Raw genomic sequence first — 27,664 nt, 5'->3', positions numbered from 1 at the left:
AAAAGGTAATTGATGAAGGTTGTCCTGCTAGCCAGTGTGGATGCTTCACCTCCACTGGTAGATTAGAGCTCTTGCATTTATACTGGGCATAATAATGAGTTCTATAGTTCTGCATTTCCATGGCACATTAAATTACATTCAACATTCATATTGGAGTGTACAAAGAGAGAAGAGTCAAAAGTTTGTTTCATGCCTTGTACTTGGCAGATAAATAACTGACTGGGCATTTGGGTGGCCGGCCATGTTAGCAGCCTGTATGTTCCTTCATGTATAGTTAGTCACTGGTGGGAGTCTCAATTACTTGTAAGGGCCCCCAGATTTATTACTTAGTAATGAAATGCCTTTTTTGGTGTCAAAAAATTCCTCATCTTAATCATTTTTACTACTTCATTAAAGGTTTATAAAAGATGTTGCTGAATGATAGAGAATAACTCAAGTAGTCTTTGGACTCAAAATTCTTTGTTAAAATATCAGTGATAATCTGGTGTGTTCATACCAGTTTTCTTTGGATTACCAAATAATTTATTACTAATGATAAACTACCAAACCTAGTGAATAATTTACTTTATTAATAAATTTGAGTGGTCATTACTCTAATTATAAGATACTTTCATTTGGATAAATGATATTGAGAGAGAGAAGGAGTTAGAGTTAAAGGCAGCTGACTAGGCATTGCTGATAACCCTAATCCACCCACAGGAATGTTTTCTAGATCAGAAACTCTTTCATTATGTAAATCAGAGTAGAAACATAAGGTTGAGAACTGCTGCTCTAGCTCTTTAGATCAAAGTTAATGTCCCTGAGAATGTTACCCCTTGTGCTTGCTTACCCTATACCTGAAGACCCTGAAGAGCTGATAACCACATTTCCTGTGATATTAGCTACTGCTATTGCAGTTTGTTGCTCCACATTTTGAGTACAGGGAGAACTGTGGGTAACCTGCACACTCTACCCTTAAGAACCCAGAAGCACCCAGAGTCCCAGTGGCCAGCCATGTTAGCAGCCTGTATGTTCCTTGGGTTATAGCTAGTCACTGGTGGGAGTGTCAATTACTTGTAAGTACTCCCAGATTTATTACTTGTCAGGGTCCATCAGGCAGCCCCCAACCCAATGATGGATTAATAAATTCATTCAGACACAGAATACAGTGAAAGAGCAGGTTGGGATGTCCAGGCCATTCACCTGAAGGAATTAACAGCCACTGTCCCCAACACACTGGCCTTCCTGGCCTTTATTCAGCACACAGTAAATGGCAAAGGCTTTGAGTCAACACCACTAGAGGGTAAAGATTAAAGGTCAGGTTCCAAGGCCTAAAGCAAATGCTATTGTGGGTAATAAACTTCTGCTGACCCTCCACCCACCCTCCCCCAAGTAGGAGGCAGTCATGCATGCAGGATGATCAAAGATTTGCTAACGGAGGTGGGGGTAAACAGACTTATCTGGGGAAGCCTCTTTACAATTCCTAGTATTTACTCTATATTCTTATGTCCTAGGGTAAGAAACAACCACCTTTGGCCCATGCTTTCATTTGAAGCTATGTAAACCACGTGACCTTCCAAGGGGGTTTTGTGACTATTTCCTGTAGCTGTCTCTAATTTTTCCCTTAATATTTTTTCCACCACCCTGACTGAACTCCCACAATTACTTAGTAATTAAATGCCTTTTATGGTTCCAAGAGATTCCTCACCTTAATTTTCTCTATGGCTTCATTAAAGGTTTATAGAAGACATTACTGAATGATACACTGCATGCACTACACTGCTAGATTAATCCTTAAAAATAGCCCTTGTCATGTTCCTACTTAATCCCAGTATCCCCAGTGACCCCTCTGTTTCAGCAGGAAAACATGTCTGTACCTTCACCTACAGTCAAAGCATTTCATTTTCTGACTTAATTTACTCTTCTGCTTTCCCTACAGCAGACACTCAATATGTGTTGGAAAAAGGAAGTGATAAAATAATAGTAGCTGAATGTTGACTGAGCACTTACAATATGTTAGGCTGTTTCTCTGCATTTGTTTTGTGGGTACTTGGAATAACCCCATGAATCAAGCACTAGTACTATTTCTATTTTGGACTTGAGGAAGTTGAGGTTAAGTGATGTGGCCAATATTATTATTATTATGTTTTTAACACAAGAGTCTCACTTGTTGCCTAGGCTGGAGTGCAGTGGCACCGTCTTGGCTCATTGCAACTCCCACCTCCTGGGTTCAAGCAATTCTTGTTCCTCAACCTCCTGCACAGCTGGGATAATAGGTGCCTGCCACCATGTCTGGCTGATTTTTTTTTTTTTTTTGTATTTTAGTGGAAATGGGGTTTCGCCATGTTGCCCAGGCTAGTCTTGAACTCCTGAGCTCAGGCAATCCACCCATCTCAGCCTCCCAAATTACTAGGATTACAGGTATGAGCCACCATGCCTGGCCACGACCAATATTATTCATAAATTATTGAATGGTGAAGGAAAGGTTCTAACTTGGCCAGACTACCTATGAAGTCCAGGTTATTGAACCCTATCTTATTTAATCTCATTGCTCAGCCAACTAGTTCATCCCTACCACAAAGCAATTGACAAAACCAATTATCTCAGGCAGAAGCAACCTTTCCATTCGTGCCACCTGGTCAGCTTCAACCAGACTATCAAAACCTAACTCTATTCCACTCTACTTTGGAGACCTCGTGACTCCTTCAACCCACAGCTAACTCTCTTTCACCAGAACTCAACGGCATTCATTTTCTGCACAAATTCTTTTGGCTCCTAGCATAGGCCAGATGGTAAAAGTCTCTAGGATTGTTGCTTTATATCTATTTTCTAACTCAATAAATGTATAATGAATAAATAAAATGTCACAGTACAGCTCTGAAGTATTACAGAGCTATACATTTGGGCTTCTCATTTACAAATAACTTAATGGGCTTCTCCATATAACTTTTGCTGTTCAAACAGTTCTATATAAAGATGGTTTGGTTTAAGGTTGGAACGAGTTAGCTGAGGCTATGATGGTTGTCTTCAGGGAGAGAGTGTTGTGTTCATACAGGCTTTGCTTGCTAACCCCCAAACAAGATGAACCAGGATGAAACTGCTAAAGAGAATACTGCATTCCCTATGCTGTAGGAGCACAGGCCAGAATACAAATGTGCTTGCTTATGTTTTCTTCCACAGAGGAGCTATATGCCAAAACTCTGATTTCTTTGCAATAAAATCTGGCAGCGACAACTGTGTCTATTTTGTAAGTTTTTGATAACTTAACTTGGAAAACAAGTCTACTGAGAAAAACTGTTCTTTTCATCACTGAAGACTGTTAGTGCCTTGATAATGATGTACTTCTCAGTTACGGCCACAGCTTCTGGAAATGCATGCACATATGGTCCTAGTCAAGAGGAGAAACAACCAAGATACAGTCAAGCTCAATACTCCTGATATCCAGATAATGATACCATGAATAACTGCTTCTTTCCATTGAGTCACTTTCCAGCCCACACAGGTGGCCTTTATGTGTGGATGAAAACATCTTCCCCCATATGTTCAGCACAACCCAAAAGATGGTGCTTAAACAGCCTGCAGGTGTGAGTGTGGCTCCTGAGTCTACCTCACTGAGAACTCGCTCTTGCTGTGTGCCCAGTGGAAGCCTTTATGCTTTTCTGATTCTTTCATGTAGATGGAACCAGCAGATTTTTTTCTTATTTTCTCACTGTGTAACTTGGATGTATCATTTTATTATTTATCTCCCTGAGACTCTACATGGCCCCTACTCTTATCCAACAGGAAAATGGGTGAAAGGAGAGGAAGGAATAAAGGGGAAAAATGCTGTCACATTACAAAATGATGATGCTGCTTCTGCTGATAAAAATAATGCACCAAGCACTATACTCTGTTTTATATGTTACATCTGACCTAAATACACCCGTATTCTGCAGATGCCTGTTAGAACGTTGGATATAGTATGAGAGCATGTCAGTAACTCACTGTGTTGATCCTTTGCCAGTTTGCTCTCAGATTGATTTCCTGTTCTTCCCTTCCTCTGCTTCACATCACAAGGAGCTACATTTATCAGACTTCCCTGCTAACAGCCTTACGGCTAGGTTCAACTCATGGAATACACTAGAAGGATATTGAAGAGCGAGAAGAAGGGAGTAGACAGGGTGTCTCCCAGCTCTCACCTCAGCAGTGTCTCTAGTCACAGTGGTATCTCCTATGAGGCTCTAGCTCCCCACGGACAGCCTCTGGGGTGCTCGCTTCCACAGGCTCCTGCGTCATTGCCTGCTCTTTTCGTTCCTCTAACCACAGAGGAGATCGTGGCTTCCCCTATGTAGCTATTATGATTCTCTCCTGGTCACCTCATTTTTCATTGTTTGGCTTCTAAGCATTAACATTACCCAGGCAATAAATTCCCTATATTAAATCTCTTTAATCTGAAATATCTGAAGTGGTTTCCTCTTTACCGGGCTTAGTCTGGTTCACTTGCCCAGGTCACACAGCTAGAAGGTTACAGAACTAGAAATGTAATCCATGTGTTTTGACCGGGAGCAGTGGCTCATGTGTGTAATCCCAGCACTTTGAGAGGCCGAGGTGGGTGGATCGCCTGAGGTCAGCAATTTGAAACCAGCCTGGCCAACACGGTGAAATCCATCTCTACTAAAAATACAAAAATTAGTCAAGCATGGTGGTGGGTGCCTGTAATCCCAGCTACTCGGGAGGCTGAGGCAGAAGAATCACTTGAACCCAGGAGACAGAAGTTGCAGTGAGCCAAGGTCACAAGAGTGAAACTCTGTCTCAAAAAATAAATACATAATTAAAAATATAATAAATTCATGTGTTTCTAACTTCAAACCTATATTCTTAACCATTATATTGGTGTTCTGGAATTTACATTTTAAAAATAATTAAAACGATGTTAGCTTTAAGTCTAGAAGTATGAATTTCAGTATTAAGTATCATGTTCATTTGGTGGTTTGATTGAAGCAAGAACTTAAAACCGTGAGCTGCAGTGTTGAGTCATCTTTTTTTTTTTTTTTTTTTTTTTAATCATGGGAAGTCTAGAGTTGCTCTCTTAAATTGTGGGTTGTAGTTTTGCTGTTGAAAGTGTACTCTGAGTTCCGGCAGCGTCAGGATCACCTGGGAGCTTTTGAGAAATCCATAATCCTGAGTCCCATCAGAATCCGTGTTTTAACAAGATTCCCCAGGTGATTTACAGACACAATAAAGTTTGAGAAGCAACGTACTAAAGAATGTGATTTGAGTGAAGCATAAAGATCTTTAAAATTTAAAAGATAGCACCATAAAAAAGTTGTTTGTGAGTCTGTTTTCCACGTGTAACTCACGGTGCTTTAGACTTTAGCTCAGCTTACAAATGAGCTGTCTTCCAAATCCTATTTGTTAGTATGATTGTAAAATTCATTTCCACATGAAATTCTGTTATGAATCTTGGTTAGGTTTAAAGAACTATGATGAATACCAGGTTAATTTTAAAGTAGAAGAAAAGGCTCTTTATTCTTGGTTACAAGGCCTATTCTAGGCACTATAAATAGAATATAGGCACTATGGAATATACATATATATATACATATACATTGTGTGTTTGTGTGTGTGTATTTTTTTTTTTACACTGCCAGAAATGGGCTTTGGCATTGTACTACTCCATCCAGAATGCCTCTCTCTGCTTCATCATTCCTTTCCAAAGTGTCAGCCCACGGTGGACCTCTACCCAGGCCCCAAAATGCTCCAAAATGAAATAATACCTTGCCACCTGCCTTTATCAAACCCTCCATTTCTCAGCACAGGCTGTTTTAGCAATGAGTTATTAGAAGCGTAATGGGCTTTAATTTTAACTAATGAGTGGATAACTAGTCATTTAAACACTCTCCGAGAAATTTCATATTTTTAATGAGATGGTTGTTAGCTCATTAAATCTAATTTGTGCAGTTTCAGCTAATATAGTAAAGAAAATGGCAACAAGTTCAGCAATGTCAAGGTGATTTGGTGAGGAGGCCAGCTTTCCACAGGGAGCATACCCTGGCCATCAGCACCCATTTGCTTTCCTTGATAGTTAAAGCTTCTTTCTTTTTACAGCTCTAATTTTGTTTTGTTTTGTTTTTCATTAAAAAGTGGTTCCATTGGAGGACAAGGATTTTTTGTTTAAATATGTGGTTTGATGAATAAATCAGGATTGCCTTTGATGTGAAAATCATTTTATTCCCTGCTATATTAGTTATCCATTACTATGTAACAAATCACTCCAAACTTAGCGGTTTAGAACAACAAAAAATTATCTCACAGTTTTCGTGAGTTAATTGAGTGCTTCTGAGTCAGCGTCTCTCATGAAGTTGCAGATAAGCTGTTGGTTGGGCCAGCAGTCAACTCCATGCTTGAGTGAGTGGAAGATTCACTTTCAGGTTCACTCAGGTGGTTGTGGACTGGCCCCAGTTCCTCACCACATGGACCTCTCCATAGGCTGCCACAGTATCCTCATGCATGGCAGCTGGCTTCCTTCAGAGCAAGATCGAAGAGGGAGAGAGAGTGAGACAGCCCTCCTAAGACAGAAGCCACAGTCTTTTTATAAGTTAACCTCGGAAGTGACATTCCATCACTTCTGCATTATTCTGTTGTCCAGAAGCACTAAGTCCAACATGTGCGCAAGGCAAGGGGAAGTCAATTCCACCACTGGAAGAGAAGAGTATCAAAAACAATATGGACATGTCTTTAAAACCACCACACTGACACAATAAGTAGGTGCCGTGGACACTAGAACTTTATGTCAGACTTGAGTTCTATAGTGTCTATGCCTCTGTATATGCCAGTATTTGAAGAGAGCACTAACATAGGAGTCAGAATGCCTGTGGGCTGTCCCAGATCCTACATTTACTAGCAACAGGACTTTAAGAATGACCTTAAAAAATAATAACAGCAATCAGAATTGTTACTTTAACTTCCTGTTCTGGAAATTGGGAATACTGATACGTATTCTGTCTGATCTCACATATAGGGGATTTTGTGATGCTTTAATAAGATAAAATATTTGAAAGTATCTGGGGATAAGCCAGGTCAGCATCGTGGCTGTGATTGGTTCATTCCATCTTTTCTTTTTCTTGCATCATATCTGTCTGTCTCAGGATTAGCGGAACACTATAAATTCTATTTTCTTCTTTGGATTTGTGGCTGCTCCTTTTAGATTCAACAAATGTAACTTCTTTCCTCCACTGTTTCTTAAAACTCTCTCCTAATCTTTGCAATTTGGTTTCTAAGAGCTTTGGCTATTGCAAATCCTACAAAATAATGTGCTTATGGATCTTATGCTACATCCACAGCTGGCTCTAGGGCTTATTTTGCACTTCTTCCTCTGAAGTCCTTTCGTTTCCCATAGTGAACAAACCACATTGAACTTTTATTCTATTTGGCAACTTAATGTTTCTTTCACAGTCCACATTAGATGGATTCCAATAATGAAGTTCTTCGCCCAACACCCAACTTCCTTTTATTGGTTGGTCCTGTAGACTTATCAGGGTCTGTGGTTACAGGAAAATCCACGACTAATTCTCATGGACTGTACTTATAGTCCTTTGTCAGCGCATGTCTTGTGCACATAATTGTATCTCTCCTGAGTTCTTTGTCTCCTCTGCTAACCTATTTTCCTAGAGCCATATTCCTATGTGATGAAGTGAAAAAAGGCACAGCAATGAGACAGACAGACTAGAGACTTGAATTCTGTTTATTTATTAACTGTGACTCTCACCAGTATTGGTAAAATGGGTCTCATAGCATCTACTTCAGAGTGTGATTGTGAAAATTTAATGAGTTATTAATAAAAACAACAGAACAGGGAAAGCCCTTGGAACTCTACCTGGCACATAGGAAGGGCTCTGAGCATTTGTTTCTTCCTGCCTGTAACTTTAAGGTGTGGCAAAAAGGACAGCCTGCAACACAATCTATAGGGGACCTTTAAAAATGTGAATATTTGAAGCTCTCCCTTAGAATCTCTGGGGATAAAGTTAGAGAATGTGCATTTTTGATTCCCAGGTAGTTCTTATGGACAATGAATTTGAGAATGACTGCTTCTAGGGAAATGCCCTGGGCTCATGGATCCTGGTAAAGACATTCATAGGCGAGCAGCATTTTTATTCTATGGGTCAAATTGTTCCATGGAGAATAACAGGCTCATCATGATAGAAGCTATTTTACTGACTAAGGAGAGATAATATACTTGCAAGATGGGGATGTATAACTCCCTAAAGAGCTGCTTTCCCTGTCCAAGGTAGAAGCTGACGTAGTACATAGGTTTCTTTCTTTCCAAATTTCCTCTGGCATCTCACTTTTTCTTTCTCTCTCTCTCTCTCTCTCTCTCTCTCTCTTTAAAGTAGTGTCTACCTAAATATACCTTGGCTTTCCAATAGTTCCATTTTCAATGCATTTTGACCTCATTTGCCATCTAACTCCAAGCACATTATGTACATTTTTATTGACTTTGTACCTGCAGAACTTTTTCTATTTAAGTCTATTTATCATAGACTTAAAAGCTGCTTCACAACTTTTCTGCTGTCACTGGTATTATAAGAAAATGCAGACTGCCATAATTGGGTCCGTATTTCATAAGCCCTTTCTTTTTTTGTTCTTATATTGTTGGTTCCAAACAGGCTGAAGCATTTTATTACGGAAGTGGATGGAAAGAAGTAGTCCCTCAGAGGAAAACTCAAGGCTCAGAAAAAATGAACAGTTTTTTACTCAAAACTCATGATGTTACCTAGGATTCCCTGACTCTAGGCTTCAATCACCTTCACCTAGACAACTGCCCCTTAGCTAAGAAAAAGAACAGAGAATGGTATGTTTGAATCTTGACATTTAGGGAAGACTTGTATCAGGAAAAGGACACTTTACAGGGAGAAAACAAAGTGCATACATGTAAGTGTCAGGAAATTTTTTTCTTTCCTGCAGAGGATATAGCAAACCGTGAGCCTAGCAATGCGATTAGGTGTTTTATGTATGAAATTAGTAGAGAATAAGGGGAGAATAATTTTTTTTCCTTGAATGTTCTGGTAAGGCATTTGTAATTTGTAAAGCAAATAAATCACGGGTTATAAACTAAAGTAAATTGGAAAGAGGATGGTGAATTTATAGTCAGAGGAAGTGTGTTCTAATTCTAACTCCAGCAGTTAGTAGCTGCCTGTCCTTGGACATGATACTTAAGCTTTCAATTTCCTCTAGTGAAGAATAGTGACAATATTTATTAATGAGTTGTTTTGAAGATTTAAGGAAATGATATAAAAATAGCTTTGTATAGTCACAAGTAACTTTTTTTCCCTATTCTGTATATATTATATATGTATGCAAGACATTCAATTATTTTATTCCCAGGAGAAGAATCTAGTCTTTTGTCTCTCTTTCATCCCCTCCTCACCCTTGAGATGGATTTTCTTTTCCCAGCATGGTGAGGATCCTACCTTCCTGGGTCTGTCCTGGTGAGTCCTCTATCTACACTTTGAAGTCACAATCTTATCTCTTTTCCTCATACCCTCTGCCTGGTCTTAGCGAGTTTTTGTAGGGGAAAGCATCAGCTTTGCAAGCAGGCTTCCAAGATTCCACTTAGGTCTGTTGTTGATTTTGTTGTTGTTTTTGTTGTTTATGCATCCTTGTTTCTTATTGGTGGAGGCAGTAAGGAAAGAAAGTCCTTGCAAAAGTGAACTAAGTCACAAAGAAAAGAATGTGATCAGTATTACCAAATAGCACCTTGTTGATTGCCGATCTTGCATTCTGCACAATGTTCAGTTTGAAGTAACAAGTCAGTTAACTACAGAAAGCAATTGAAGATATCAGCCTCTAGATTAATGATCAAAGAAGATTGAGGATTTGGGACCATCAGAACTGTGGTGATAGCAGAAAGCACAAAGCATTTATAGTTTGTAAACAAGCCCACCAAAGAATTGCCAAAGACTTGAGGCCAAGAACTGATTCTTATGCCCCAGAAATGGCAAGAAAGAAACAAAAGGTCCAGGTGATTATGATTAGGTTTAATATTTTAAGAAGGAAATACTGTCATCATGTCATGCTCTTCTTACTCCCTTGGGTCCCTTGGGTGACCATAATTTGCATATTTAGGAAGGTAATAAGAATTGTTAATGAAAGGAAATGATTTAAAATGTCATTTAAAACTTGATTACCATTTCTCTTAAATTATTTTTTGTTTGAAGACACTTTTGCATAAAAAGGTCAAAATGCATGTGTTTTATCCATGTGTTTGCACAATTACTAAGGATATGGGAGGAGTGTGAAGATGGTATCACCTTAAGTGATTCTCTGCTTATGTAAGGGAAGCAAATAGAATTAGAGTTGTCAATGTGTCATTTAGAGTCAGCATTAGTTTCGTAGGCTGCTAGAACAAATTGGGTGGCGTAAAATAAAATAAATGTATACTCTGTCATAGTTCTGAAGCTTAGGGGTCTTAAGGAAAGGCATCTGCAGGGCTCTATTCCCTCTGAAAGCTCTAGGGAAAAATCCTTCCTTCCTTCTTCCTAGCTTCTAGTAGTCGTTGGCAATCCTTGGTGCTCCTTGACTTGTCGCTACATTACTCCAAACCCTGATTCTATTGTTATATAGCTTTCTTCCCACCGTATGTTTTCACGTGGTCTTATGGGATACCACTCATTGGAATTAGGGCCCACTTTAATCTATTATGACCTTATCTTAACTAATTTTGTCTGCAAACACCGTATCTTTCCAAATAACGTCACATTCTGAGGTTCTTGGCAACATTCATATTTTGGGATAATATTCAACACATTCCAGATCCTTTTATCTGCACTATGCACATAGAATATAGACAGTGTAATGTACGGAGCTGGCCACTTTGAGACAAATCTGAAAAATCCACCTAATACTTCTTTCCACTGAAGCTTCAGTTCCCACAAATATACTTGGCCATTGAGTCTCACACTAAACACTGGAGCCTTGTTTGTGTATCTGAGAAGTCTGTCTTCTGAAAACTAGAAATACACCTTTTTTTTTCTCTCTAATAGTAGAATGTTTTTCTGGTTGCATATCAGCAGGGTGTATAGTGATTACAGACAGAATTCTGAAATATGTATGTCCTTTAAATACCCTTAGAAGATGTATGTGATAATGAATCCCAGTGGCAGGTATAACACAGCCTTATACCACACTATAATGGCTATTTATGAGATTTTGCCAAGGTATTATTCTATACATACCAGAATAAATCAGACATAATATAAATAAAGTTCTGTTCTTTTAAGTGCAATAAACTTGAATTTAAACAACAGATGGCTTCAAATAGTTTTCTAAGATCAGACCTAAAGAATAATTAGAAGGATTAATCTGGTTAATACTAACAAGCTTTTTAAAATGTAAATGGACTATTTTTCAATGAGTAGGAATTCATTTGAAAAATCTGCCAACAGATGAAATACTGGATCTTGGAAAGCTTTAGGAGGTCATCAATTTGTAGAGAGTTATAGTTTTAAAAAAAATAATGATTTTGCATGGACCCCAAATTTGCTTCATAGCTCACTGATTAGGGAGAAGAAAGGATGATTAACATTTTCTTTTCACTCATTGTAAAAAGAAAAGTAAGTAGGCTCTTTTTGAGACTCAATTTCTTCTTTTAAAATAGGGAAAATAGTGCCTATGGTTTACAGAGAGAACTCACCTTACAGAGATATATACAGATAAATGTAGAAATTACATAGAACTAGACATTTGCAAAATAATTGAATGATTGATAAGAATGAGAATACAAGAGTAGAGGAAACTATGGAAAATTATAAAAAATGGCAAAAGGTTTTCTATACCATCAGCCCTGTTCTTTGGAAAGCACCAGTTATATAATTAAAATCCTGCATATTTTCTCAGAGATAGCCTATTGAGATAGCAAACTCAACATACACAACTTACATCTTCTTGTCTTCTTCCTCTGCCTGTCATACCTTTTGTTTCTCCATTATTTTCTTGGCAGCACCAATTTACCCAAGCTTGAAATCACAGGAGATCTTGAAAGCTTCCATCTTTGCTTCCTAAATATAATCTCTGATTGCAATTTCTCACTATTATTTCTTCCTAATTTTCTCACCTATTCCCCTTCTACTCATCCCCACTTCAGATCCCGTAGTTAGATCTATTACCTATATTTAGGATATTATTATTTCCGTTTTTTAATACAACTAACAGACCGGATAAATTCTCTTAAGGCATGGTTGTGACCTGCATGTTACTATGGAAATATATTTAATTTCTATATTATGTTGCTTAGTTGTTTTGCTTTTTAAGTGGCTAGTGCCTTTCTATAACCTATGTTTAAACTAAATTATTATACCTGTCATTCTGTGAATTAACACCATGTGTTACTTCTTTTAAATTTATTCACGCAATTTTCTCTGAAACAATTTCCCTCTTATTGTTATTACAGTTACTCAGCAGAATTTCGGTGAACAAATAGGCATTTCTGCAACCGGATAACACTGAGCTATCATAGTGTCATTTGACCAAAGTCAACAACTTATGTCCATGTGACCCTATAATAGAGAGCAGTCATGCTTTATCTGTCTAGAAGCAAAGCACTTGCCTATTTAAGAGCAATTGCATTGTGTATCCTGGTAGGAATCAAATAATTACTTTCTGCTATGGTAGCTCAAGAAGCTAAACACACAAGCTTGGTGGTGTTTACCCCCATGAAGCTTATTTAGGTTCCCATGTTTCTATAGGTTCCTATATGACTTATTGGAACTAGCTCTCCTCTGAATTCTATAATTTTGTGTCCTTCCAACACAATCCTTTTTCTTACTTGTCAGATTAGTTTGTGTTTCATCAACTATAACTGATCAAGTGGTATCGAAAAACTGTCTGAGTGGCAGAATCAGAGAATGTTAGTAGGTGGTAGTAGATGTGGTATTTGATCTGGGCCATGAACGATTAAAGTGTACTTGGAGGAATGTATATATATAGCATAAATAATATAACATTAGTAGTTACACATTAATATAATCCTTTTGGTAGTAACAATTATTGAATGGTTACTATGTGCTACGACTTATTTTGCTTTTAAATTTCAAAATAACTCTTTAGTATATAGCAGGCACTGTTAGCTGTTACCAAATTCTCACTTTAACATCGTTTTTTGTTGTTATTGTTGTTGTTTGGTTTTGGATTTTTTGAGACAGAGTCTCACTCTGTCACCTAGGCTGGAGTGCAGTGGCATGATCCCAGTTCACTGCAACCTCTGGTTACCAAGTTCAAGAGTTTATAGTCACATGCCACCATACCTGGCTAGACATCATTTTTACTAAAAGAATTCTAATTTTCTTTAGGATAGCAATGAACTGTGCATTCAGCAATTTTTTTTAAATTGGTTTTCCAGGTTCCTATGCCACAATGTATAACCAGTGGGACTTAAGTAAATCTCTTGAGTGGAGTAAGCTTTTGATAAAAATACAAAGTCTTATAAAGGGAAGGATTTTGGTTCATTCTCCCTTGTTTCTTTTTCAAACTCAGAAGCAATGCTTAGTGATAAAGGAGCTATCTTGAAACCAAGGACAAAAGCTACATATCAAGAATGGTGGAGTAGAAAGCTGGAAGGAGCATAGGTCATTAGCAATACCATAGAGCCAGGCTTTAGCTGCCCGCCTGTGACGTCCTATGATATGAGAAAAACAAGACATTACACAGGTGGAAGAAATTGACTTAGGTATTTTGTTACATCTAGCCAAATGCAATACTAATAGTAACAAACTGATCTTAAATAACTTGCTTAAATAAAAATCTCTCTTTACAATAGGAAAGTCTAGATTTGAACCCAGGCATTTGTCTTTGAGGTCCATGTTTATAACCAATAATAAATCAGTTTATTCAAAATGAGATACATTAATGATTTTTTCAAAATTCCCAGCCTTTCTAGCATAGCCAGTTGAAGCCTCTTAGAAGGTATTTTTTCCTCTCAGTAATAAAAAAATTCTCTGTACTTTTTAAATTTTGTGTGGGAATACTAAAATTCCATCAGGCTCTAAGAATTTGCAATACCAAGTATAACTATAAAATAATGAATCTTTTAAACCACCTGATAAAATTCAGAAATCCAGAGAAGCATGTCTGTTCAAAGCTTGCACCCAAGGAGACTCCATTCTTTTCTCTGCAATGCTTCTTCCCATTTCTCAAGCCCCCTGAGCAGTCCTGCTAGAGAAGTGACTGCAGAATCAGCTTATTGGCCTCAGAAGAAATTGGTTTCATGGCATCATTTTAAAGTGAAAATAAAATGACTATCTGCCTTCTCTGCAGATTTGATTCCACATTGCTTTGAAGAGTTTTAAAAATCAAATTATCAATAATATACTGAAGATTTATTACAGCTTGACATAATAAAAATCACAAAATATCTGGCCTCATCTTCTCTGCTTCCCAGCATGTACCTAAACAACTTTTGCTCCAGCCACACCCTTCTTCCTATCCTTGCCCCTCTCCCTCACTGCCTTCTTTTACAACCCCATCCGCCATGCTCTTTCCTCTCCTTAACTGCCTTTCCTCCATTCCATCCATGCCATCTTGGTGAATCTCATTCGATTTATGTGGATGAAACCTTTCTAGTTTCTCCCTCATCCTATTTAGATCCTTTGTCCTATTCTCTCCTAATGCCTTCTACATGCATATTTGGGTCTACTATTAAAGTTACTTGTGTTTTGCACCTCCTCCTGCCTTGTAAGCTCCCGTAGACCATCATAAACTCAAGTAGGATGAAGGTGAAAGGAGCCTGAAACATTTTCCTGTCCAATCCTTCATATTACAGATGAAGAAACTGAGCATTGAAGAGGTTAAACAACTTGCTCAGGTTTTCACAGACAGCAAGAGTGAGGGCTGTTTTTGGTTCCTCCAATTCCAGTGTATTTCCATTATATCACATTTTGCATTCCACACAGAACCAAGCACAGAGGTATATTCATAGGACATAGTCACTTATTTTTGGTTAAACTTGCTATTTAAGAATCAAATTGGTAACTAGGAAAATTAAAATGTCTAACAGTAATGAGTTTAGGGGAGCTATGCACAAATGAGAGCTTTATACCTTGATGAATAGAATAAAAGTGGGTATAAACAGTTTGGAGAAAATGCAGCAGTAATTAGTAAAAATGAAGGTATTCATTTCTCAGAATCTGGAAATTTCATTCCTAGGTAATGAAACTCTAGGTAATGGTAGTTCTAGGAAAACCCTTCAATAAGTATACAAAGAAGATAGATACAAGAATGTTTACAGCTAAAAGTGTTTGTGGGAGCAAAATACTAGATATCATCTAAATATATATCAATATGAAATAGTATCAAAAATTCTGGTTTATTAAAAATTTAATTGTTATACAAGGTGAATATCAGATTAGAACTCATCCCTCAATGTAAATAAATTCACCAAACATGATATTGAGTTAATCCAGCAAACTGGATCATACTGGATCATGCATATAGTTTGATGCCATTTTGATACCATTTATATAAATACTTAAACTAGAAAAGCAATATCATATATTAGTCAGGGTAACATACATATGTAAAAATATAAATACGTGTGTGAGGACACTCATGTTCAAATGTAGAAATTATTAGAGATAACTAGAGAGAAAGTTGATGAGGGATATTACTAGACCCCAGAGCATCAGTAATCAATTTTTGTTTGTTTGTGTTGTTTTTTATTTTGAGATGGAGTCTTGCTCTGTCATCCAGGCTGGAGTACAATGGCTCGATCTCGGCTCACTGCAACCTCTGTCTTCAGTGTTCAAGTGATTCCCCTGCCTCAGCCTGCTGAGTAGCTGGGATTACAAGTGTGTGCCACCACACCCAGATAATTTTTGTAATTTTTTGGTAGAGATGGGGTTCACCATGTTGGTCGGGCTGGTTTTGAACTGCTGATCTTGTGATCCACCCACCTTGGCCACCCAAAGTGCTGGGATTACAGGCATGAGCCACTGTGCCCGGCTAGTAATCAGTTATTTTAAAGCTTTGTGATTGGTCCATGCATGCTCATTGTATTTTTCTTTATACTCCCTTCGACAAGCCTAACATTTCATAATAAGGTTTGAAAATTAATTTTATAAATTGGCTATACCACTATTTGGAGGGCAATTCCAAAGGGAAATATCCAAGTATGCCCTGAGTGATATTAGAATAAAGGAAAGAAATATAAAACCAATGAGGTGACTATTTTGGAGGTGACGGTAGTTACATGGATTTATATTTTTTAAATGTTTGTTAAAACAATCCACCCTATTTTCTTGTACTAATGTTTGTTTTATGCCCAATTAACTCTGAACAAAAAACTGCCTTAGCAAAATATGGACAGAGAAATAGAGTGACATACAAGAATTCCAAGAGCAAAACAGACACATGGAGAGTGACACCTAGTAAATCCTGGATTCTGCATGCAATACACAGTACCCAAACGCTTTCTGTATCATACATTTTGTGATTAGTGCTGGCTATGACCAGAAAATGTCAGAGTCAAGGGAGATAATCCATTGATTGTACTTTTTGGATTTCTTTATAAAATTTTAGTTACTAAGAGTATGATGTTTTTAAGGTAAAAGAGAGTTCAGAGAACATCCTGTTTCTGCCTTTAGTTCACAAGTGAAGATGCCTAGATGCTACGAGGCACAGTTATCTCCCAAAGTCACAAGGATATTTAGTGGGAAAAGGGCAGAGATAAAAACTGATATGCCTTTTTTTTTCTACTTCAGTGTGTGAGCTGATCACTCAGTAGTTACTGGTAAGTTGGAATTAGAACTCCCTACCCTCTTCTAACAAGTTGCATTGGGGTCTTTCAAGGGTAGATCTTTTCTATTAAATGGAAAAGGAGAGCTCCTGGGAATGTACTGAAAAGAAATGAAAACACAGGTGTAGAAAAAGACTTGTATAGAAATGTTTATACAAGCATGAGTTGTCATAGTCAAAAACTAGAAATAAGAGTCTGTCAACTGTTGAATGGATCAAAACAACGTAGTGTATTTACAGAATGGAACACAATTTAGCAACAGAAGCAAACTGACACATGCCATTGCAGAGTTGAGCCTTCCCATCATGTGATCTGAAAGAAACCATATACAAAAGATCACAAATGGTATAATAGCATTTATATATATTATATTTGTATAGCATTTATATAAAATATCCAGAAGAGGCAAACCTACAGAGACAGAATATAGATAAGTGGTTGCCTGGGGCGGGGGTGTGAATGGCAGTTACTGTAAATGAGCATGAGGAATCTTTCTGAGGCAATGAAAATATTCTGATGTTAGATGTTAGTGACGGTTATATAACCTGGTAAATTTCCTAAAAGTTATTCAGTTGTACGCTTAAGTGGGTGAATTTTATGATGTGCAAATTATACCTCCAACAAAAGCTATTTTAAAAAATGGTAAGGGAATAGCTTGTTCCTAAAATACCTCAAGGTTATTTAACTCCATTTACTCTGCCAGCTACCTTGTTACCCCTTCCATAATACTTCTGTCCTCAATACCCAGAGTATCAGAAACTTATGCCCCTCAGGACGCATTATTCTGTAGCCAAAGTTAACATTATTTTTTTGGAGATCTTTGTACCTAGTGGCCATTTGACTAGTTTTGACTTTTAATTCCTCCCAGAACCCTATCAGATATACAATATTATTAACTATATTTTGATAATGAGCAAAAGGAATAATTTATTCAGTGTCATACAGCTGGCAAAGTTGAGGAGAGACTTGAACCCTTCATTTCTAAGCTTGAACCCTCAACCGCCATGCCCCTGCCTCTCCATTAGGTGTTTATGGAGGATTGTTGGATTTTTTAAAAAGGTGAGTTTTTGTAGCTAGTTTCTTAAGCTGACTTTGCAACAGACAGTGGGCACTTGGATGAAGAATTCTTTCTTTCACAATTTAGTACACTTAGGAAAATACCATGTTTATTACTTCCTGTAATTTATTTCTAAAGTGATATGATAGAGTAGTGGTGTAAAGATTTCCAAGGTTTTTGAACTGAGTTATTAAAGAACAGCAGAAGATTTCCTTTTGGCCACCGGCCATGAGCCTTATCAGCAGAAGTATCCATTCTTTCCCTTTAACACATCTTTAATTTATTATGGCAGGTTTAGTAGGTTTTTATTGATGGTTTTTATTTTTTTTTGTGGTTGTTTTCAAAGACAGAATGCCAGTGTGTATTGCCATGGGTTGTATTTTCCTTTATTTTTTTTTCTTTTTAATTTAATGGTGGAAAAATAATTTATGGTTAAATGTCAGCAAGAGGTAGAAACTATATTTAAATTAAATGATGGCTTTGGGGATAGGGAATGAAAAAAAGCAAAGGATGGGGATTAGACTCAGGAACTTAGATTAAAATCCAGAAATTGTACCAACACTTTGAGAAACTTGCTTTTGTCATTAATTAAATGAGGATGATATGATGTACCTTACAGTGCTATTGTGAATATTAAACGTCTAGAATTTATGAGTATATCTATGTGCAGAAAGTAGTTGTTTAATTAAGGCCTATTGAGTTTTGTTTTTTTTTTAATTTTAAGTTATTTTGTTTTACTGCATTTGCTTGTCAACAGACATTTTTTTTTAAGTGCTTTACTCCATACTGGTCCCTGGGAGTAAAAAGACTTATGAAGGTCTTTGCCTAAAAATATTTATAATCCAGGAGGGAAAATAAGTAAGACACAAATAAGGACAAGTATTATTAAAGCAAAATCACCAATTCTATTGAGAATTGGCAATTGAATTATGAAAGAATGGAAAAAATTACACATTTCTATGGGATTGAAGGGAACAACTATTCAAGAGCATGACCAGAGAATATGAACAGAGATCAAAATGCTAAGAAGTAACCAACAATAAAAGGACTTCATGGAAAGAGCATTTCAAGAAGAAAGAACAGCTTGTACAAAGGCTGCGAGCAGGTAAAGACCTTGGTGTGTTACAGGAGCTCAAAGAAAATTATTAAAGCTGAAACATTGCAGAAAGAATTAGAGGCAGATAATACTTGATAAGCCATAAAAAATTGAAATATTATTCTAAATAACATGGGAAGTCCCTGGATGGTTTTGAGGAATAGTCTGATGTAGTACACGACTTGGAACCAACCCAAAATGCCCATCAATGATAGACTGGATAAAGAAAATGTGGCACATATACACCATGGAATACTATACAGCCATAAAAAAAGGATGAGTTCATGTCTTTGGAAGGACATGGATGAAGCTAAAAACCATCATTCTCAGCAAACTAACACAGGAACAGAAAACCAAATACCGCATGTTCTCACTCATAAGTGGGTAATGAACAATGAGAGCACATGGACACAGGGAGAGGGACATCACACACTTGGGGCCTGTCAGGAGTGGGGGGGTTAGAGGAGGGATAGCAGGGGGTGGGGGTATTGGGGAGGGATAACATTAGGAGAATACCTAATGTAGCTGAGAGGGGGATGGGTGCAGCAAACCTCCATGGCACATGTATACCTATGTAACAACCTGCATGATCTGCACATGTATCTCAGAACTTAAAGTATAATTGTTGAAAAAAAGAAACTCTTTGAATTGAAAGGAGCAAGATCAGAAACAAGGAGTACAGAGAGGAAGCTGTTTCAGTACTAAACACAGGGAGAAATGGGACTCTCCACTGATGTAACACATTACAGGAAATGGAGAGAAGGATTTAATCTATTTGGGATGAAGACAGCAGGACTTGTTTAAGGTTGGATGAGAGTGGAGTTATAAAAGTTGGAATCAAGACCAAGTAAGGGTTGCTGTACCTGTGTTTGTGACTTGAGATATTGGACAGTGCTATTTGCAGAGATAAGGGTTGAAGAGAGGTTTCAAGGCAGAATTGAGAGTTGTCTTTTGAGCATATCATGTTTGCAATATTTCTGAGTTACTCCATGGGAGGTAACTGGTATTGAGATGGATAAGAAACTTGGAACGCTATTGGAGGTGTAAATCTGAAGTCATTACCATAATAATGGTAATGGACATAGGCAAATTGTTGGGAAAGTTTCATTTTTCTAACAATAAAGAAATTAGAATCCTTGGGTTCATTTCCTTATAATATACCATATTAATTAACTTATAATATCTACTGTATCTGGTACCAACAGAGGGGTTAATATAAAAATTTCCAATGGGTTTCTTTATATGTTATTTTCTAGAGGATGGAGCAATCAAATTTGCTACTTCTGATTCCATTTTATTTAAATAAACGAGTCAGGATTAATACTAGCTTTTAAAACACTATAAGTCATTGGAATCACTTGATTTGGGATTGATTATTAATAATATTATTAAACTGCTGGATGTTGACTTTATACTAAATTTTGTACATGTAGATGCTCTTATTATCATGTATAAAACTGACTAAGGACCTGCACTGTACCCTGCATTGTTACAAGTACTGGGGAGGCAGAGATCAGAGATTGTGTCTCTTTCCACAAAGTGAGTCTAATTGAGAGAAAACAGACATGTGAATAAATAATTACTATGAAATGTGAAACATCCCATGTTCTAGGATGATAGCAAATGCAAGAAACTGATAAACATCTAAAGGTTAGAAGATATTTCATGGAAAACCTTATATTTAAGTTGAATCATGAAGGAGGAGCAGAAACTGCTAGAAAAACAAGGTAAATGAGAATATTCCATTGAAAAAAAAATTTGTAAGGCAGAAAAAGTAAAATATCATTAAAAAAACCTCTTGTGGTTAAATTGAGTATTGAATGCAGCACTTAGTGTAAGGCCTGACACATATCAAACATTTAATAAATATCTGTTGAATGAATGAGTGAATTAGTGAATAAATCAGCCAAACAATTTTGCTTACTCAATACAATTTACTGGACTCCAGCTTCTGGGCAAAGGAAGTAGGAGATGGCTTCTTGTGCATAGATTTTTATGTTGTCAAAATGAGATATACAATATATATCTGCATATGAAATATCTAGAGACAATATCAACAGGTATATCATAATGTAGTCAAAGTGTATGTGTTTGTGTCTTTGTAGGGATTGAGAGAGAGAGCAAGGTAAGAAGGAGGAGAAAGGAAAGGAAGGAAGACACAAAATAAATTTTAAAAAGCATCTTGAGGGAAATTGCATAAAAGCATTAAAGGAAATTGCTCAAAGTGACATGAACTCTAAGCTGCACGATAGAAACTGTCAACTATTGAGATCGGGATGGGAAAACAGCACCTGAATATTAGTTTTAGCCCAAAGAGAATAAAATAGTCAAAGTTGAGAGTAGAAAGTCAAAACGAGACTCAACTAAGGAAGAAGAGAGAGGACACAGAGTCTTACACATGAATAAGGACAATTATTCGGGGCTAGGAAACAGTCAATGGAGGAATAGGACACAGGAACAAATTAAGAGTTAATTCTATTTAATTTTAGTCCTGATCCAGGTTTGGCTTTTAAGGGACAGGTTTTAGCTTTCTGAACCAATGAGTTGGTATCTTAAAGGTACCATTGAGCCCTGCCAGAAATGATGGTCAAAACATAGCTAAAAGAACAGAAGTTTTGTTTTGTTTTGTTTTTTGTTTTTTCAAAAAGCAACAAAAGAAATAGCAAAAAGGAACACTGAGGCTGGAGTTGGAAAATTCTGCTAAAATTCATTTGCAAAAAGTAATGGTTCACTTGAGGTAAGAGTAAGCAAGTTCAATGGCAACGCTTATTATGTTTGAAGAGGAAGCTAAAGCTCCTTATTCTTTAAGGACATCACTTTTTGTTGAAAACCATGCATACGGAATGCTCTGTAAGGTTTTGATTAAATATGAACAGAATTAAATACACAATTATTTCTTATTTTCTCATTGACAGAATTAACAAATAAAGCTTTTCCTTACTTTGTAAACTGGCAAAATGAATGTCATCACTCATTTATCCAGTTTGTTTTTGTATGAAAATGGATAGTGCAACTGTTTAATTCCTGGAATTCAAATAATCAGAACTCTGCAACTATAAATGCTATTTTCTATAGTTCTTATAACTTTGATTCTGCTGTGTTCTTTAGAGTCAGTGCTTCAAAGGCATATTTCACAACAGTAGTTCTGATAGTCTAAACTTATTCAGGTTAACATGTTTTTGTGTCATATACATGCTGATCAATTTATGCTATAATCGATAACTTATTTAACTGTACATTTATAAGAAATAATTCTCAATCCTTAGTGTTGTACTAATCAAATGTTCCAAGTTGCCTCAGCTGCAATTATAATTACTTTTCAAAAAGTAGATTTGCTCTTGAACACTGTGCATATTTAAATGATCTATTAGATGATCCATGTAATGTTAATAGCAGTCCTTATGTAATTTGATATACTAGCCTAAATAGGAAGGTATGCTTTTGCTTATGAAGTCTGAATACATTGTTTGTTAATGAGTTCTCCTACACTAATGAAAGGGAAACCTGTTAATATGTTAGTTGCAATGTTAAGATTCTACTTAAGGAGGCCTTGAGCTCCTCTCAATTTTTATTAAGTTGGTAGACCTTAAAAATGAGAAATTGACACTTTAAGGTTTTATTTATATCATCTTCCCCATTGAATAACAGTAATTTTGCTAGTAATACTTATTACAGCTATCCCAGTCTGTCACACTCTTCTATAATCTTTTTACCTGCATGACCTTGCATATAATATTTCCCCTTCCTGGAGTGCTCTTCCTTTTTGGCCTGATAAACGCTTATTCTTCAAGACCTAGTGTGAGTCTCACCTCCTTTGGGAAGTCTTCCTTGATAAGGCCTACTGTCAGCAGAGCTAAGTCTTTCCTCATCTGCATTCCACAGCACCATGTACCTTTCCCTATATTGCTAATGATGTTGTTTTGGTACTATGTGTTTGCAAGCTTTCCTCCCCCTCAAGATGGTGGAGTTCTCGAAAGAAATAACCTTATTGTATTCTTTCTTGTATACTGATACCTAACACAAGTTCTCATGCACAGAAGGTATCCCGTAAATATTAGTAAATTCTATTGAAAAGAAAATCTCAAATAGGTATTTAACCCTTGATTTTTTTAATGTTTTCATGCATTTATATCCTGCCTGCCAGTACAGTCATAAATTCAATAAGTATGGAAACTATGTATGTTTTTCTATGTCCTCATGGGAGTATATAAAACAGTATTTTTTAATATTGTAGATAATCAAATGTTGTATATTAGCTGTCAGTATTATTCATCAGTCAGCATACTGTCCTAGAAGACATAAAGTCATTATTATGTGCATTGTTTTACACAAATTTAGCACTTATTGAAATTATTCAGATGTTAAGTTTGTACTTTGCTTTTGCAAGGCAGGGGAAGCCTGGTATATACTTGGGGTAACTTAAATATCAAGGAAGGCAAAGATAGTTTGCTCTAAAGAGATGCCGTTTTTTTTTTTTGTTTGTTTGTTTGTTTTTTCATTTCTGGACATGCCCGGGGCTAGAGAGGAGCCTACTGCCCTAAACAGAGAGCCCTAGGCCCAGCAGCATTTACCAGAAGGTGATTGAAGTGCCCTGGGATTTGAGTGAACATCTGTGATAGCCAGGCAGTACTCACCATGGGTCTGGGACCTGGGGAAGAGACTCCTCTGCTTATGGAAAGGACATAGAAGAGTAGAAAGGGCTTTGTTTTGTGGCTGGAGTGGCAGCTCAGCCATGATAGAATAGAGCACCAGGTAGATTCCTGAGGTTTCTGACTCCAGGCCCTGGCTCCCGGATGTCCTCTCTAGACCCGCCTGGGACCAGTGAAACTTGCCGCCCTGAAGGGAAGGACACAGCCTGGTCATCAGAGAAATGCAAATCAAAACTACAATGAGGTATCATCTCACCACAATTAAAATGATTTTTACCTGAAAGACAGGTAATAACAAATGCTGGCAAGGATATGGAGAAAAGTGAACACTATTACACTGTTGGTGGGAATGTAAATTAGTACAACCCCTATAGAGAACAGTTTGATGATTCCTAAACAAACAAACAAACAAAAAAAAAAAAACTGAAAATAGAGCTACCATATAATCTAGATATTCCTGGATAGGAAAAGAAGTTATAATTGTATATCAAAGAAATATCTGCACTCCAATCCTTATTGCAGCACTATTCACAATATCCAAGATATGGAATCTACTTATGTGTCCACAAAAGACAAATGGATAAAGGAAATATGGCACGTTAATACAAGGGAGTACTATTCAGCCATAAAAATGAATGGGATCCTCTCGTTTGCAACAACATGGATGACACTGGAGGTCATAATGTTAAATGAAATAAGCCAGCACAGAAAGACAAACTTAGAATGTTCACACTTATTTGTGAGAGCTAAAAATTAAAGTGATTTAACTCATGAATATAGAGAGTAGAATCATCGTTACCAGAGTCCAGGAAGGGTATTGGGGCTGGGGAGAATGGGGATCGTTAATGGATACAATAATATCATTCTTTAGACTGAATAAGATCTAGCATTTGATAGCACAACAGGTTGCTACACTCAAAACTAATTTGCACATTTTGAAATAACTATGCGTATAATTGAATTGTATGTAACACAGAAAAGATAAAACCTTGAGGTTAGAGATATCTCATTTACCCTGATGTGATTATTACAAATTGCATGCCTGCATCAAACTATCCTATGTATTCCATATATACCAATAAACTGGAAAGCCTAAGATAAGTAGGTAAGTTTGTAGACATATACATCCTACTAATATTGAACCATGGAGAAATCCAAAACCAGAACAGGTCAATTACAAGTACCAAGATCAAAGATGTAATAGAAAGTCTCCCGGATAGAAGCCCAGAACCCACTGGCTTCCCTGCTGAATTCTACCAAACTCTTAAAGAAGAATTAGCACCAGTCCAGGTCAAACTATTCTGAAAAGTTAGGAGGAGAATATACTTCCAAACTCATTATATTATATGAGTTGCAGGATACAAAATCAATATAAAAATCCATAGTATTTCTATATGTCAGCAATGAGCAATCTGAAAAAGAAATCAAGAAAGTAATCCCATTTACAATAGCTGCAGATAAAGTGCCTAGGAATTAACCAAGGAAGTGAAAGGTATCTACATGAGATATGATTTATTCCATATATATATATATATATATATATATATAATATATATTCCATATATCATATATAATGTAAGAAAGAATTCATGTCCATTTCAGGATGCCAAAAAATGAGTCTATGAAGAAAATATAGAATGAATATATCTTGTTAATGTAATAGTTATTGACTATGAGTCATTGTGCTTAACACTCAGGGGTTCAAAATCTTTATTCATCTCTTTACATTTCATTGGTTGGAATTAGGTCATTAATTACAGCAAAGGACAATAGGATTATCCTAAGGACCCAGGGTGAAGAATTCACATTTCTTGAAATCAAATCATCTCACCCATATACCTGCATGCAATTTGAGTTTTTAAGCAGACAATAAAGGTGACAACTGCTGCTCTCTCTCTCTCTCTCTCTCTCTCTCTGAGAGAGAGAGAGAGAGAGAGAGGGAAAGAAAGAAAGAATATACATATATATTCTTTCTCTTTTCTCTTTTCTTCCTTCCCTTCTTCTTTTTCTCCTCCCCTTCTTCTCTCTCTCTCTCTCTCCTTCTTTTCTCCCTTCCCTTCCTTCCCCTTCCCTTTCTTCCCTTCCCTTCCTTTTCTTTCCTCCTTCCTTTCTTTCCTCCTCCCTCTTCTCCCACTCCCTTCCTCCTGCTTTCCTTCTCTTCTTCCTTTTCTCTCTCCACATTTTTCCTTCCCTTCCTCCTCCCTTTATATATATATGGAGAGAGAGAGAGAGAGAGAGAGAGAGAGAGAGAGAGAGAGAGAGGCCATGTCTCAATGTGGCCATAATTGACTCATACATATTTCAACATTTGGTGAAAATTTGGCAACACTTCATCAATTCATTGCCAAAAGTCATTAGAGATACTTTTTTAGATTTCAATTATACCATCAATTCCCTTTAATTCGATTCTGCACAATTCTGCACATATTAATTGAACATTTACTAAATGTTATGCATTGGTCAAGCTGCTGTTAGATATGATGGAAATATTTTGAGGACAAGAAGACTGGAATTCTATTTATTTCTGGCTATTTCTCTTATCTCTTATGTGATTTAGAATGAATTAGTTGACTTCTTTGACATTAGACTTTTAATCTTGTGAGAGGGATATGAATCTCAATCACATAGAAGGTCATTATAAAAACAGTAGTAGTACGGTGTTTGGCATCTAGTTGCTTCTCAACAAACATTAAACTTCTGATTCACCTAAATGAAGTGCCCCTTTTCACCATGTCATCATTTATACTGTAGAAGAGGGAAGCGTGAAGGACTCCTTTAGAAGGCAGTTGCCAGCTACAAACAATGGGACTCTAGGTTGTTTTCCAGATGTCCGTATTTTAACAGCATTATTATATGTTGTATTTTTAGGGGAGAATGTGTGCCAGGACAGTATTATAATTCAGTTTCAATTACAGTAACTGTTGTGTGTTGTAGGCTAGCCAAAAGTTGGCGGGTAGCCTGTGCACAAGCCCTGGATTTAATAGGAGTAATGGCTCTGCAAGGCCACTTCGGCTCCTCATTACTGTCTCCTTCTGATTTAGTGGGGGCCTTTTCCCCTGAGGTTGGGTGTTGACACCATCTCCTTGGCTGGCTCAGGTTTCTGGGAAGATGTTCATTCTCCCTTAGAACTGCCAGAAATCCATTTCTTATATTTTCTGCTAAGTACAGTGGGACAAAACTAACTTCCTTCCTTCCTTCCTTCCTTCCCTCCTTCCTTCCTTCCTTGCTTCCTTCCTTCCTTCTTCCCTTCCCTCTGTTTCTCCCTCCTTCCTTTCTTTCTCTTTTCTTCCTTCCCTTCTTCTTTTTCTCCTTCCCTTCTTCTCTCTCCCTCCCTCCTTCTTTCTTCCCTTCCTTCTCCTTCCCTTTCTTCCCTTCCCTTTCTTCTTTTCTTTCCTCCTCCCCTCTTCTCCCACTCCCTTCCTCCTGCCTTCCTTCTCTTCTTCCTTCTCTCTCTCCACGTTTTTCCTCCCCTTCCTCCTTTCTTCCTTCATTTTCTTCTTCCTCATACTCCTTTCTACTCTTCTCCCCTTCTTCCCCCTCTTTCTCCTCTTCCTACTTCTCCATCTTCCATTTTGTATTGTTACCCACTTAATGAATCCTTTTGCCAAAAGCCTCTTCGTATTGTCTACAGTTTAATATTTCGTTCCATTTTTTCTTACTAGATCTATCTTGCACTACACTTAGTAGTCTCCTCTATTACCTATATTTACATCCTCCCAATATTTGTAGAATCTTATCATATTCCCTGGTTGTCACTTAGCCAAGTAATAGGCATTTATCTCCTTTAATCTGGCCTCATAAATCAAACCTTTCTTTTCCCTAATCATTTTTTTAATCATTCCTTCAGTGGTTTTTAATTTCTCTGTGTCTTTCTGAAATGGAAGTGCCTCTGAAATGGAACTAAATGCAGAGATTCAAGGCTGAAATCTTGCTGGCTGCATTTTGCCATTCTTTCTGAACAAACATTTCATAACAAATACGTATCGTGTGGCTCTTTATCTTGCCAGTTCATTACTTTGCAAATATATGTGGAATAACTTCTTACTGAGGTATTTTGAAGATGAAAAAATGCATTTTTTTTGCCAGAACTAAGGAGGCCAAAGGTTTAAATTCAAATT

The 27,664-nt window shown here is 37.1% G+C and overlaps 1 protein-coding gene and 1 long non-coding RNA gene across 4 annotated transcripts in view; one reads left to right on the top strand and one right to left on the bottom strand.

Annotated features, from left to right (window-relative positions):
- KCNIP4 (potassium voltage-gated channel interacting protein 4) overlaps positions 1-27,664 on the top strand; it is a 1,204,862-nt gene that overhangs the window by 602,240 nt on the left and 574,958 nt on the right. The gene's annotated exons all lie outside the window — the stretch shown is intronic.
- Positions 16,943-23,994, bottom strand: LOC116545389. Its single transcript, XR_004266297.1, has 2 exons — positions 23,532-23,994; positions 16,943-17,056 (listed from the first exon to the last, which is right to left on the bottom strand). It is a non-coding gene; the product is annotated as an uncharacterized LOC116545389 (long non-coding RNA).

This window comes from Sapajus apella, unplaced genomic scaffold (genome assembly GCF_009761245.1).
Source record: "Sapajus apella isolate SASKATOON/1434 unplaced genomic scaffold, GSC_monkey_1.0 scaffold5, whole genome shotgun sequence".
Classification (NCBI taxonomy): domain Eukaryota; kingdom Metazoa; phylum Chordata; class Mammalia; order Primates; family Cebidae; genus Sapajus; species Sapajus apella.
Note: the sequence above shows the minus strand (reverse complement) of the source record. Positions and strands in the feature narration are given on the sequence as shown.